At 46.2% G+C, this 12,513-nt stretch overlaps 1 pseudogene; it reads right to left on the reverse strand.

Annotated features, from left to right (window-relative positions):
- Positions 1 to 8,736: 8,736 nt before the first annotated feature.
- LOC123083514 (benzyl alcohol O-benzoyltransferase-like) lies at positions 8,737 to 10,283 on the reverse strand (annotated as a pseudogene).
- Between the last annotated feature and the right edge of the window lie 2,230 nt (positions 10,284 to 12,513).

Here is a 12,513-nt window from a genome sequence, read left to right on the forward strand (position 1 = left end):
GATACTATTGCTAGCTATGGAGGAGATCCTAATCAGTAAGTGATCCTTCGTTATATATTTATATCACAGTACACTACTTTGGATGGACTATTTGAAACATCACATAGTCAGCTGTTCCTTTTATCTTGAAGGAACTATGCGCCACACTTGAATATTTGATCCTTTTGGGTGGTGATTCTATCCAAAGTCGTTGTTGTGACGTCGGTGAGCAACCTCGGGCACCACACTGGGTGCTACCGCCTCCCCACCACTCATGACGCCAGGTGAGCTCACTCATGCAGCCTCCAGCCTCTTCGTTCATGTTGCGTTTATCATGATGATCCTATGCCTTACATCTGCCACTTTTTCGTGGAGGCTGTTCTACTTCTTCGAATTCAGGCGTCACAAGGAGGACCCAGTGGTGATCTAGCTGACAGGAAGACCCGGCTACTGCAGCGAGCTAGCCCTCTTCTACGAGAATGGCCCCTTCCACATAGCAGACAACATGTTGCTACTCTGGAATGAGTTTGGTTGGGATCAGGTATATTATATATACCGACAATTTGCATACTAATCAATCAATCTGAATAATATTTTTCTTAGAGATTGTTTAGACCCTGTATAATCTTCTCTCTGTTTGGAATTGGATATTGGCTACTGCAGGAGTCGAATCTTATCTATGTTGATCAGCAAACTGGGAATGGGTTCAGCTACATGTCTGATTCTGATTATTCACTATATGTAGTTTTGCAATTGATGCGATTAGGATATTACTGGGGGATTTTATCTAGGTTCCAGGGTGTTGAAAATTAAAAAGAATGTAACTAAAATTTTACTAAATTTAAAGCTGCATGTAAGATTTATGGTTTAAAAAGAACATACTTCCAAGTTCCAGATCAGTTTGCGGTGTGTGTGTGTGCGTGCGCTCAAAAGGTATAATTTAGTTTAATGGATGCTATGCATCATGAGAGTACTTGATCTTTGTATATGTATTACAGTTTGCCATCTGGTGTCAATTGTTATGTCCATTCAACTTGCTAAATGTCAAAGTAATACTACATTCTTCGACATGATATGTGATGGAATTTTCAATCCACGGCATGATATGTGATGGAATTTTCAGCTAGAGATGGTTGTTACCTATTGGTCAGAGAAGCTATTGATAACACACCAGGCATTGCAAACACAAACAAAAACGTGATTATGCATAATTCATGTACTACTGATGCTATTTTACATGGAAATCATGGGCAAAAGCCCCTATCATCGATCTGATTGTTATACTACTGATTGGTTTGGTTTGCAATGTTGTCGTGATAGTAGAGAGATTTCCTTATATTATTTTACTTTTTATAGACACCAAGTTCAGAAATTATTGCTCTGTAATGATAATATTCTTAGATTATTTCAGTTTTATTGGTTTGGAAAAAATGTGGCACTTCTGTGTATTTTTTAATTTGATGCCACTTCTATAATTAAAACAATGATGTCTCCAATGCGTATGCTACTTCTTTGCTTCAAACTATAGCATGCGTTTTTAGTTTCACCGATTTTGCATTACGAAAGTCACCCACTCACTGATTCTGCTCGATCTCTTCCTCATTGGCGCTCGGCAGGAGAAGCTCAGGCCGCCACCACACAAAGGGAGAGGAACCCAAGATGAATCTATCCTGCCTTACTGTCCATGACCCGACGATAGAGACAGCTATTTCGAGCCTAGGTGAGTAGCCGCCAGCCCTGCATTTCGAGCCTAGGTAACCAAGTTTGTGTCTACTTCTATGATTAGTTGCTTATGCTTCATGGTCTTTGTGGGAAACAAAACATGATGCCTTGCTGGTTCCTGAGCAAGGCCTTTTGGGACTGATCTCTCTAGCGTTAAAGAAAGCAAGATTGATGCTCTGTTTTCTCTATTTTTGTTGGGTTGGAGCAGAGTGCGTGGGTTACCGATCCCATATGCCAGTGTATAGCAAGAACAAAAAAACTTTAGTTGATTTACCTTTTAACCTAAATTTATTTAGGAAACTTATACTAATCTTTATCTCAGTTAGTTGCACCAGCGTGCATGTATTTCAGTTGTGGCTCCTTTATTCTCAGTTAGTTGCATCAGCTTGCAGTTATTAGTGTTCTTCCATGCCTACTTACATGAGTGTGTCACTTATATTGTTCATGGTGTCTGCGGGTTGATCATTGTACAACCATTGTTGCCTATCAATAACTTTTGGGGTGATAGAGAAATTGATCGTCTTTCTTGGACAATATATGGTTTGACTTCTTGTTGTTATATACTTCCTTCAGATATAGGCCTCCTCGACGGTGTCTGATCATCACAGGTTCTGTGTGCAGATTCTGTGTAGGTTGATTTAAGATTATCAATCTCAGGTTCGACTTGCTCTTCACTGTAAGATCTTTCATGCTTGGTTTTTTCATTCACCAATCTAAATTTCAATGGATACATGGTGTTTCAAGTTATGGCCAATTAGTCTTGGTTTAGGAAAATAAAAATTACTGACTATGATTAATGACACATGATAAAGTTTGTTACCACAAGTGTGTCCCTTTCTTCCTATGTATAGTTCAAAGTGGTATAACGCGGCATGCCAGCATTCAGATTTTTTATAATCCTTTAGGAGGGAAGAATTGCCTGCATTCAGTTTTTTTATCATCCTTTAGGTGAGAAGAATTGTCTGGTTTCTAGGTTTCCTATATGCACAACAAGAAAATGTTTGTGCAGCTAAGTTTTGTGTTGTCAAATGCAGAGTGACAATTAAGAAATCATAGTTACATGTACATCGACCAGCCTTAAAATTATTCCATAGATTGAGGAATGTGTTGCTGAAAGTATTGGTTTTTGATTGTCAAGTAGAAGGTTTTGTATATCATGTCTTGGACCAGGCCGCAATGTCGAATATGTCGTCCATGGCCTCTTGCGCCACCACCACCATTTCTGCCCCGCACTGCATCAACCCCCTCCTTCAGCAACCGATGATCAAACCTGTGATGCTGGCTTCCCTGGATTCCTCCGGTTCAAGTTCTGCACCGATTCATCCACCACATGGTGCTTTTTTTTGGTGCCTTCTAAAATCAAGCACAATTTTCTGCCCCTCCCTCTATTCTATTATACCCACTGATTGGTGATCTCCAAGTGCTAGCTAGAAACCGGTTTGTTTGGGGAATGCTTCCTGGTTAGGTAATTGGTTCACACATAGGAATGAAATACCTCATCTCTTCATGTGCAAATATAATCCAAGAGATTGTCTATTCCTGTGTGTTCTCCATCGAGATGTTAACCGAACTTTGAAATAAATCAGTTATTTATTTGTGTAGAGTTATTTCAAACCTGAGAACTTGGGGTTGTTTAGAGTTAGATATTTTGTAGAAGTTTGTCGTGCTGCCATAGTACTGACAAGTAACAAATTGTAATAGACATTTAGATGGATTTGATTGAGTTACCGCTACAATACTGACTCTAATTAGCATTACTTGCATATTTATCATTTCCTTAACTGTTAATAACTTATGTAATGCTCTAATCAACTACAAAATATATGTGCAAACAAACCCATTGGTGTTCAACTTGGCCTTTATGTGACGAACATCGAATCATTGATGCATTTATATCTCCTTTCGCTGGATATAGAGTTCCGTATTTCCAGAAGGAGGGCTTCAGACTTTATTGGGTTTATGAAGTGAAAGAACTATGGTAGCCATCCAGTTCTTTTCAGGGTTTGCACATGAATCCTACATCTTCCATAGGATTTTTACTTTTTTGTTTGCGTCAGAATTATAACAGGGATTTGGTTATTGCAACAGGTAGCTTATTTACCCCCTAATTCCCTTTACTTTTGTTTGATACTGTGTACATATCAATGTTTACTCACTTGAATTCAGAACAAAGATATGGTACACCGGACGCAAAAGAAAGGAATAGATAGATATAGAGATTCAGATGATGTAGTTTCTGTAGATGCGAAGCGGACAAAGTTCTAGGTAAAAGTGAATCTCTGCTAGGGGGGAAAACGAAGGCTTGTGTGACTATTAGTTACTTTTTGTTTTATCATTGTCGGCACCTTATCTATCTGTAACATGTGACCTGTGCAACTGCAAAAGTGTTGGGCAATAAAAATTCGATGTAACACATGTTTTGTATGCACTCTGCCTATGCTTAGTATAGAAACTATGCATAGATATTACTCTCTTTTTTGTGGCCTTGTGTAGTATATACTGTAAATAAATTATCATGAACAATTGAGCCTTTCACTTTTTCTATAGCATACTGAACTTTTGCGGTATTGCTTTCATTGTATAAACGTATGAAATACATAACGTTTCATTCTGTTTGGCTTACAACAGCTTGACATTAACCCTCTTGGCTCAAATACACAGAGTGTAACATTTATCTATACTTTGTGATGCAATAGCTTCATGGGTGGGTGTTTCGAGGTTTCTCAGGTTGCAACGTTAAGCGAGTACCAATATTTTTAGTTACATTCTGATCTGACATCTATTTATAGCTCCAGTTCATTCAGACGTTGTTAGTCCCATTTAGATACATGGTGGCAATATCATGCTTTCACTGCCCTTTTTATCGTCTGGATAGCAATTGAGTTACTAATAACTTAACATTACACGTTTGACCAAAATGTTCGGACAGGCACCCTCGCGCCAAGGCGCGTTGCCGATCTAGTTACAATGAGTTCGTTCAGGCGTCTACATTACCGGGCGGGCCAGGTGGGCTTTTCTTTTCAGCATTGGGTCAGGTGGGCTAAGTTGAACGAAACTGTTCCCCTAGTCCTGCATTGTGGTGGAAAGGATTGCTCCTGGGCTGGGCGCACCATTGTCTGCTTTTTCCCTGCAAAGCACGACGATATAGGATGGTGACATACACGAGAGCTTTATCCAGGCTAGGCCAACCCCATGATCCGAGTTGTATCCCACCCTTTATGGTCTTTGATGAATAAAATTTGGCTTTCCCCTAAAAAAACGAGAGCTTTATGGAGACAGAAGAAGCTTTATCGAGAGCAGTTACAGGCTGGCCCATTTTTGTGTTTTAGCTAGCTCGCTTGCTGTGATCGTTCGGTCGTGGATGTTGTACTTTTTTTTTGAAGATTTACACCCATAGGCATCGATTACTTTTATTGATAATAGTAATAAAGATATAGAGACGAAACATGTACAAGCAAGAGAAAACATTGAAGATACAAGTGGTTGTGCTACTAAATACCGTGCTCGTCACAACCATCAAGCACCAACGACCTTCGGCCTTGCCGGAGAAGGATAGCACAAGAAGCTGGTCCATATGTTCACATTGAAGAAACCCCTAGCCATGAGGTGTTAACACAAGTCGCGATAGCCACTAACCCCGGAAGGCTGGATCTAACCCGGTAAGGAACATCGACCGGAGGAGGCTTCCGAGCCTCTTCAACGCCGGGTCCGGGCCAACGCCAACCTGCCCTTCAACAGGCGGTCGGATCCTCCATCATCTTTCACATATCCGCAACATTCATCACCGCCACATTGCAAGAGTAGCCCATCCCCTCCATCACGCCAAGATGCAATGCTAGATCGCAGTCACTCAAACAGATTAGACTCCACAAGCCTCTCGTCGGTGTCAACAACACCTCCGACAAGAAGGAGCATGGGCTGGTAGTGTTGGGGAACGTTGCATGGAAAACAAAAAATTCCTACACACACGCAAGATCTATCCATGAAGATGCATACCCTAGAAGATCGCTAATCGGAAGCGTTTATCAACGTGGTTCATGTAGTCTTACACCTTCACGATCCGTCCTGATCAAGTACCGAACGTATGGCACCTCCTCGTTCAGCACACGTTCAACTCGATGATGTCCTCGCCTTCTTGATCCAGCAAGAGGGGCCAAGTAGTAGATGAGTTCCGGCAACATGACAGCATGGTGATGGTTGGCGATGAAGAACAATCTCCGCAGGGCTTCGCCAAGCATTACGGAAGTTAGACGGGGGATAAACTAGAGGGGACGGGGTTGCCGGCACACGGCTTGGTGAATCTTGATGTGTGATACGTCTCCGACGTATCTATAATTTTTTTTGTTTCATATTGTTATATTGTCGTTCTTGGATTTTTATAATTGTTTTATGGCAACTTTATATCATTTTTTGGAACTAACCTATTGACATAGTGCCCAATGCCAGTTGTTGTTTCTTGCTTGTCAATATCAAATGAAGTCCAAATGCCACGATACTTTTTGGAGATTTTTTTTGGACTCGAAGAAAACTTGGGAAACAAGAAGCTCACCATGGGAGGCCCAGGTGGCCCACTAGGCACCAGGGCGCGCCCTGGTGGGTAGTGGGGGCCTCGGGCAGCTCCTCCACCACCTCTTGACTTCATAAATACGCAAATGTTCCTGTAGCCCTAGAGGAGTCGTCGGAAAATTGTTCCAGCCGCCGCAAGTTCAAGAGCCACGAGATCCAATCTAGAGACCGTTCCTGAGGGGAACACGATCAAGGAGGGGTTCATCATCCTTATTGGTGCTCCTCCGATGATGCGTGAGTAGTTGATATCAGACCTACGGGTCAGTATGCTGTCTCTCCCATTTTGCTTCTCAATACAATGGTCGCTTGGAGATCTATTGTATGTAACTCTTTATTTTGCGGTGTGTTTGTTGGCATCCGATGAACTGTGAGTTTATGATCAGATCTATGAAATTATATCCATGATTGATTATTATAGCCTCGTATTCCTTCTCCGATATTTGGGTTTTCTTTGGCCAACTTGATCATTTTATCTTGCAATGTGAAGTGGTGCTTTGTGACGGGTTCAATCTTGCGGTGCTCAATCTTAGTGACAGAAAGAGACATGACACGCATGTACCGGTGCTATTAAGGATACAACGATCAGGTCTATTCCTACATGAATATATCTCTACATCATGTCATCGTTCTTAAAGCATTACTATGTTTCTCCATGAACTTAATACACTAGATGCATGTTGGATAGCAGTCGATGTGTGGAGTAATAGTAGTAGATGCAGGCAAGAGTCGGTCTACTTGTATTGGATGTGATGCCTATATACATGATCATTCTCTTGGATATTGTCATAATTATCCGCTCTTCTATCAGTTTCCCAACAGTAATTTGTTCACCCACCATATGCTTTTTTCTCGACAGAAGGCACTAGTGAATCCTATGACCCCCGGGTCTATTTTCATCATCTATTTGCAAGATCTATATTGCTTTTTGGATTTCCAATTTATTTTGTCTTTTATTTTTAGAACTATATTACCAAAAACCAAAAAATACCCCGCTTTGTTTTATTTGCTATTATTTTATTTACATCTATCAATCACTCTATTTATCATATTACTTTACCCAAGAGGGATTGACAACCCCTCTACGTGTTGGGTTGCGAGGATTTGTTGTTTGTGTGCAGGTGCTGCTTACATAGTCGTGTGGATCCTCCTACTGGATTGATACCTTGGTTTCATAACTGAGGGAAATACTTGTCGTCGCTGTACTACATCACCCTTTAAGCTTGGAGGGAAGACCAACACATCAGCAAGAGATCAAGATTTCTGGCGCCGTTGTCGGGGAGGATCATGTCAAGATCTATCAGGTTCCCACACATAAACTCTCATCTCCTCGCAATTACCTTATTTGTCATTTGCCTATCGTTTTCCTCTTTCCCACTTCATAATAATTTTCTTTCTTTTTGTTTGTCGTTTTCTTGCTGTATCTCTTGTTTGCATTGTCATTATGTCTTGCATTGCTACCCCTCCTTTGTCACCGGATTTTGAAGTTTTGTACTTCAAACAAAGATAAGGAGTAAATTTTAAAGATGCTTGGTATAGGTTGATACAATCTTATCATTTTTACCATTTAAAAGGGGATGAAAAGATCTTGCTCCACGATTTTTACATAGGATTAACCATGCATCACACACAACTGCTAGGTTTTATCCGCTAAAGGAAATTTTGTCGAGATTGATGCTAATTCTGCTTATGAAATAATAGAGGGAATATTGGGGGTCCCACCACCCAAAAAGGGATTTAATTTTACACAAGAGGGGGTTCAAATATTAAAAAAATTGAGTGATCTACAGAAAAAAAATATTGAATTGTAAAAATCTTATGAACCTCTTAAATATATCAGTGGAAACCTCAATCATATGAATACTTTGGTTACCTTGTGTAATAAGCAGTTGGATATTTTGGATCTTAAGATGGTCTCTTTTTCTGAGAATATTTGGAAATGTAAAGAGCCACCCGGGTTTGATAAATCGGCGACGGCAACAACAACGGTGCACTGCGACATCCTTTCGTTACAAAATAAATTCTGCAATATCATCCATGTTGCAGAAGTTCTTCCTACAACATCATCTCTGTTGCAAAAAGATGAAGCTGGAAAAAAGAACTGTATTACAAATGTTTCTGCAACACGAGCTTTGTTACAAAGACTTCTGCAACATGGTCTTTGTTGCAGTAGTGAGGACGGAGGTGGGTCATTGGATAACGCAAGATCTAACGGCCATCAAGCGGGCGGATGTTTTTAAAAGATTCGCCGGCCGGCGCGCAGCACAACCCTAGATATATAGTATTCTAAAAAAATTTGAGGGAAAGGTCATCATGGCTATCTTTATTAATTATTTAAATCATGCTCACATCGTTTGGTAAAGAAAAAAGTGACTAAACGCAGAAGCATCTAGCCGGTCGAGATTTCAGGTACAAGCTTTGATGGTCAATTGAAACCATGATAGCAGACGACGATTCAACTCAGATGGCAGATCACATCTTGGAAAACGTTTCAGCCAATGCCGGGCGCATGAGCTTGCCCATCTCGTTAACGAACTTGTCCATGGTGTGGCCGGGCATGCACACCGGGACTGCGATACCCTCCTCGCCCATGGCGTTCCTTAAAGCAATGAAGAAGCTGGCGACGCCTGGTATGGCGACGACTCCGCCCTCCGCCGGACCGGCATACACTGGCTTGCCCGAGCCGAAGTCAAGGTCACGGAATCCAAACTTGGTCACGTCTGAGACGAGGTAGCCGCGCGCCACCGCAAAGTGTGGCCGTCTGCGTTGTGCCATGAGCGCTGCCACGGAGAGGATGTACTCCATATCCACCTCCCGCTTCGCCTTCATCACCAGCTCCACGGCGTAGCTCACAGGGTTGGCGAGCAAGTCACCGGCAGTGGAGATGGCGACGGGGTCGCGAAGGCATTGCCATAGTAGCCGACGGGGACGATAGTGTCTTTTTTGCCACGGATGTTGACGGTACATATCATCCTCATTTCCTCGTCAGCGCCGGGGCAGAGCTGCCGTGCGGCACCTCCACAGGCACCCCGTGATGACCTCGAAGTTGGTAGCTTCGCGACTGAGAGCCAATGGGAGGTGGGATCGGATGGCGGAGATCTCCTGCCACCCAATGAAGAAGCGGTGCACCATGAATTCAAAGGGCACAATGGCGCCATTAATGTCCATCACATTATCGTACTCCCGGTGCGCAAAGCGTGGTGGGAGTAGTACATCATCGTTCAGCAGCAGTGGCGCCTTCAGCAGCTCGCGCCCCCACACCGGTCGCACAGTTGGCGCCCGCGCACCCCGAGCCAGCTCTGCGATAGCACCTAGGAGCTGCACCATCCCCAGCCCATCTGCTATCGTGTGCTGTATCCTCACAGCCATGACGAAGCCGCCACAAGCGAGCCGTGTCACCTGCATGCATGCGGGACGACACGTTATATAGTTAGGGTACATTTTAGATGGTTATTAAAAGTCTCAGCCGGTTCTGAAAAGTGCATATTTTTTTTCCGTTTATAATCCAGTGCAATTTTTGTGAAAACTCTCGACTGTTTTTTTGAGGTTTACCAAAGTCGAAAGTTGACGAAAGCATACCTGGAAAAGGAGGAGCGGGCAGTCGAGGATACCAGAGGAGCCGGGGACGTCAAATAGGAGCTCGTCGAGGCACGGGAAGGGCGGCCCCAGGGCCGCATCAAACTGGTCAAGGCGGACGTCGGCGTCAGCCTCGACGAACAGCACACCCTCGCCGGTGCAGTCGACGGCGAGCTTGCGGCCCTCGAGCTCCCTCAGCCGCCCTGCGAACGGGTAGTAGTGCACGAGCACCGCCGCTATGGCGCCGCGTAGTACAGGCGCAGGGTCGTCGTCCCGGCCGTCGTGCTGCCGGAAGAAGTGGATGGCGGGGAGCTGGAAGCGAGCCCGTCCTGGTCGTCAATGTCGGAGAGCCTCTTCAGCTCCCGCGGCGTAGGGGCCGCGGGCGGCACCAGCACCGCAGGCTTCCTCCTCACGGTGAACTCCAACGCTGACGAGCTGGCCATGCCTAGCTATGCACTTGTGAGTATGTATGAGGAGGTAAAAAGGAAGGTGACAATACACACATGTGCGATCGATCAGCTGCTGCTATTTGTAGGTATATATCTAGTGACTATGTCCGTACCAAACAGCCGCATGCAAACACAGCAACTTTATGCAGTCCTACAAAAATCTATCACTATAGGAAAATCGTTTTAGGCCGAGTGCGTGTGCACTCGGCAAACAGCAACCTCATGGCATGTACAGTGGTTGATAAGATAGTCTTATCTTAAGTCTTACATGTAATTTAGAGATGCCAAAAAAATGTATACAATAAGTTATCTCTTAGTCTTATCTTCAATAACTAGTCATTTCTAAAAATATGGTGAGACACATTGTGCTAAGAGATCATCACTTGTCTTCTATTTAATAAGAGAAGATAAGCCTTTTCTTATAAGTTCTTTCTCCTTCACCTCATCATTTATCCTACGTGGCACTCCTAAGATAGCACTATTGTACATGCCCTCAACCGAGTGCCGACGAAAAACACTCGACAAAGCCCACCTGAGCCTAGTGTAAAAAATGACCACCGGGCAAGGAGAAGTGTCTTCCGACAGGCATTAGGTAAATGTTGAGTATAAGGATTATTAGGAAGTATGGATAGACTAGGATTTGGTCTTGCCTTGTCTTGTACTCCAAATTAGTCTTTGTACTTCTATTTATATGCCCACGAGGCTCAAGCAATACAATTAACTATTTCACCAAATCCCTCTCTCCCTTCTAACATGGTATCAGTCTAACCGATTCTAAACCCTAGCCACCATCGCTTCTGCACCCGCGCGCCACCCCCGGGCCGGTCGGCCTCCATGACCGCCGCCGGTGACCGCGCTGCCCCCGGGGCGGTCGGCCTCCATGACCGCCGCCGGGGACCGCGCCGCCCGTACCTAGGGTTCGTCCGCCGGTCGTGTTGACCGGCTGCCCTAGAGAGTCTTTTTCCTGAGCCCTTGCTCCGGTTGTTTCGCTCTCTCGCCGGTCGTTTTGATCGGCGTTTTTCTTTTTTGTTTTACGATCTATGCTTGATCGGTTTGCGTCGCCCGCCGTCGCCATTGACACCACGCGCCTCTACTCTGACACCGGCGCGACCGGTCGGCTACTTCACCGACCCGGCGGCCTCGCGCGACATGCAGCCCTCAAGGCCGTCGTCCGCGCGCCGGCCGTTACCGCCCTTCTTCGACCGGGACACCTGCATCGCCAACACCCGGCGGCCTCGCGCCATGTGGCGGCTAATCATAGTCGCTGCTCGCGCGTCGGCCCGCGAATCGATCCACGCCACCCGCCTCCGTCGCGTCTGCACGGTGGCCCGGAGGTCTACCTCGCCGGCCTCGTCCTCGGCTGTGTCGGGATGACTGCGTCAGGCTCGTCGGCTGCCTCAACTCGGGCGCTGCTGCTCCGTTGGTTGCTCGGGCCTCGCTGCCCGTGCACCAGCGCTGCTTTGGCAGCCCGGGTGCCGGTGCTGAAAAGCTCGTCCGGACGACGTCCCACGCCATCCCTCGTTGCCGGCCTCATCTCGGACTCCGCCGCCACCCCGCCTCCACCGAGCGGCGTCCCCGACCTCGCACGCGATCGGTTTGATCACCCGCTCGCCTCCGCGATCCGCCTCATCTATGCCACGGGACTGACGTGGCCCATCGGTTACACGCGCCTCCGTAGGTCTCGTGAAGATCGTCCCCGAGTTCAGCGCGCTGCTCTACCGATCGAGCAACGAGCTGACGTTGCGTCGCCCCGTCGGACCGCTGCGCCACTGCCCTGTGGTTCTCCTCACGGATGCATCGACTCGCGCATCGCCGCTGCGTCGCCCCTACGGGCCGTAGTGTTGCGATACGCGGTCCCAGCCGCCGCCCCGAGGCCGTCCCCGCAGTTGCACCGACCCGCGCTCCGCCGCCGCACCTCCCCTTCGGGCCGTAGCGCCGCGGCCCACGGTTTCCGCCTCCGCCCCGAGGTCTTCCTGCCGTCGCCCCGACCTACCTGCCACCGCTGCATCGCCCCTTCGGGCCGTAGTGTTGTGGCCCGCGGTCCACTTCGCCGTCCCCGCGCGTCGACTTCCTTTGGTATGCATCTCCTCGTCTCCCTTGGCGCGGGAACGCCACCGCCCGCGTTAGTTTTTGTCATGCTGTCAGGGTTCTTCGCCTACTTCGAGTATCGCCGCCGCGCTCCTAACCTAGCCGCCGCTGCTCTTCTTCGGCTGCCGCCACCGCC

Source organism: Triticum aestivum, chromosome 4A, assembly GCF_018294505.1.
Source record: "Triticum aestivum cultivar Chinese Spring chromosome 4A, IWGSC CS RefSeq v2.1, whole genome shotgun sequence".
NCBI lineage: Eukaryota > Viridiplantae > Streptophyta > Magnoliopsida > Poales > Poaceae > Triticum > Triticum aestivum.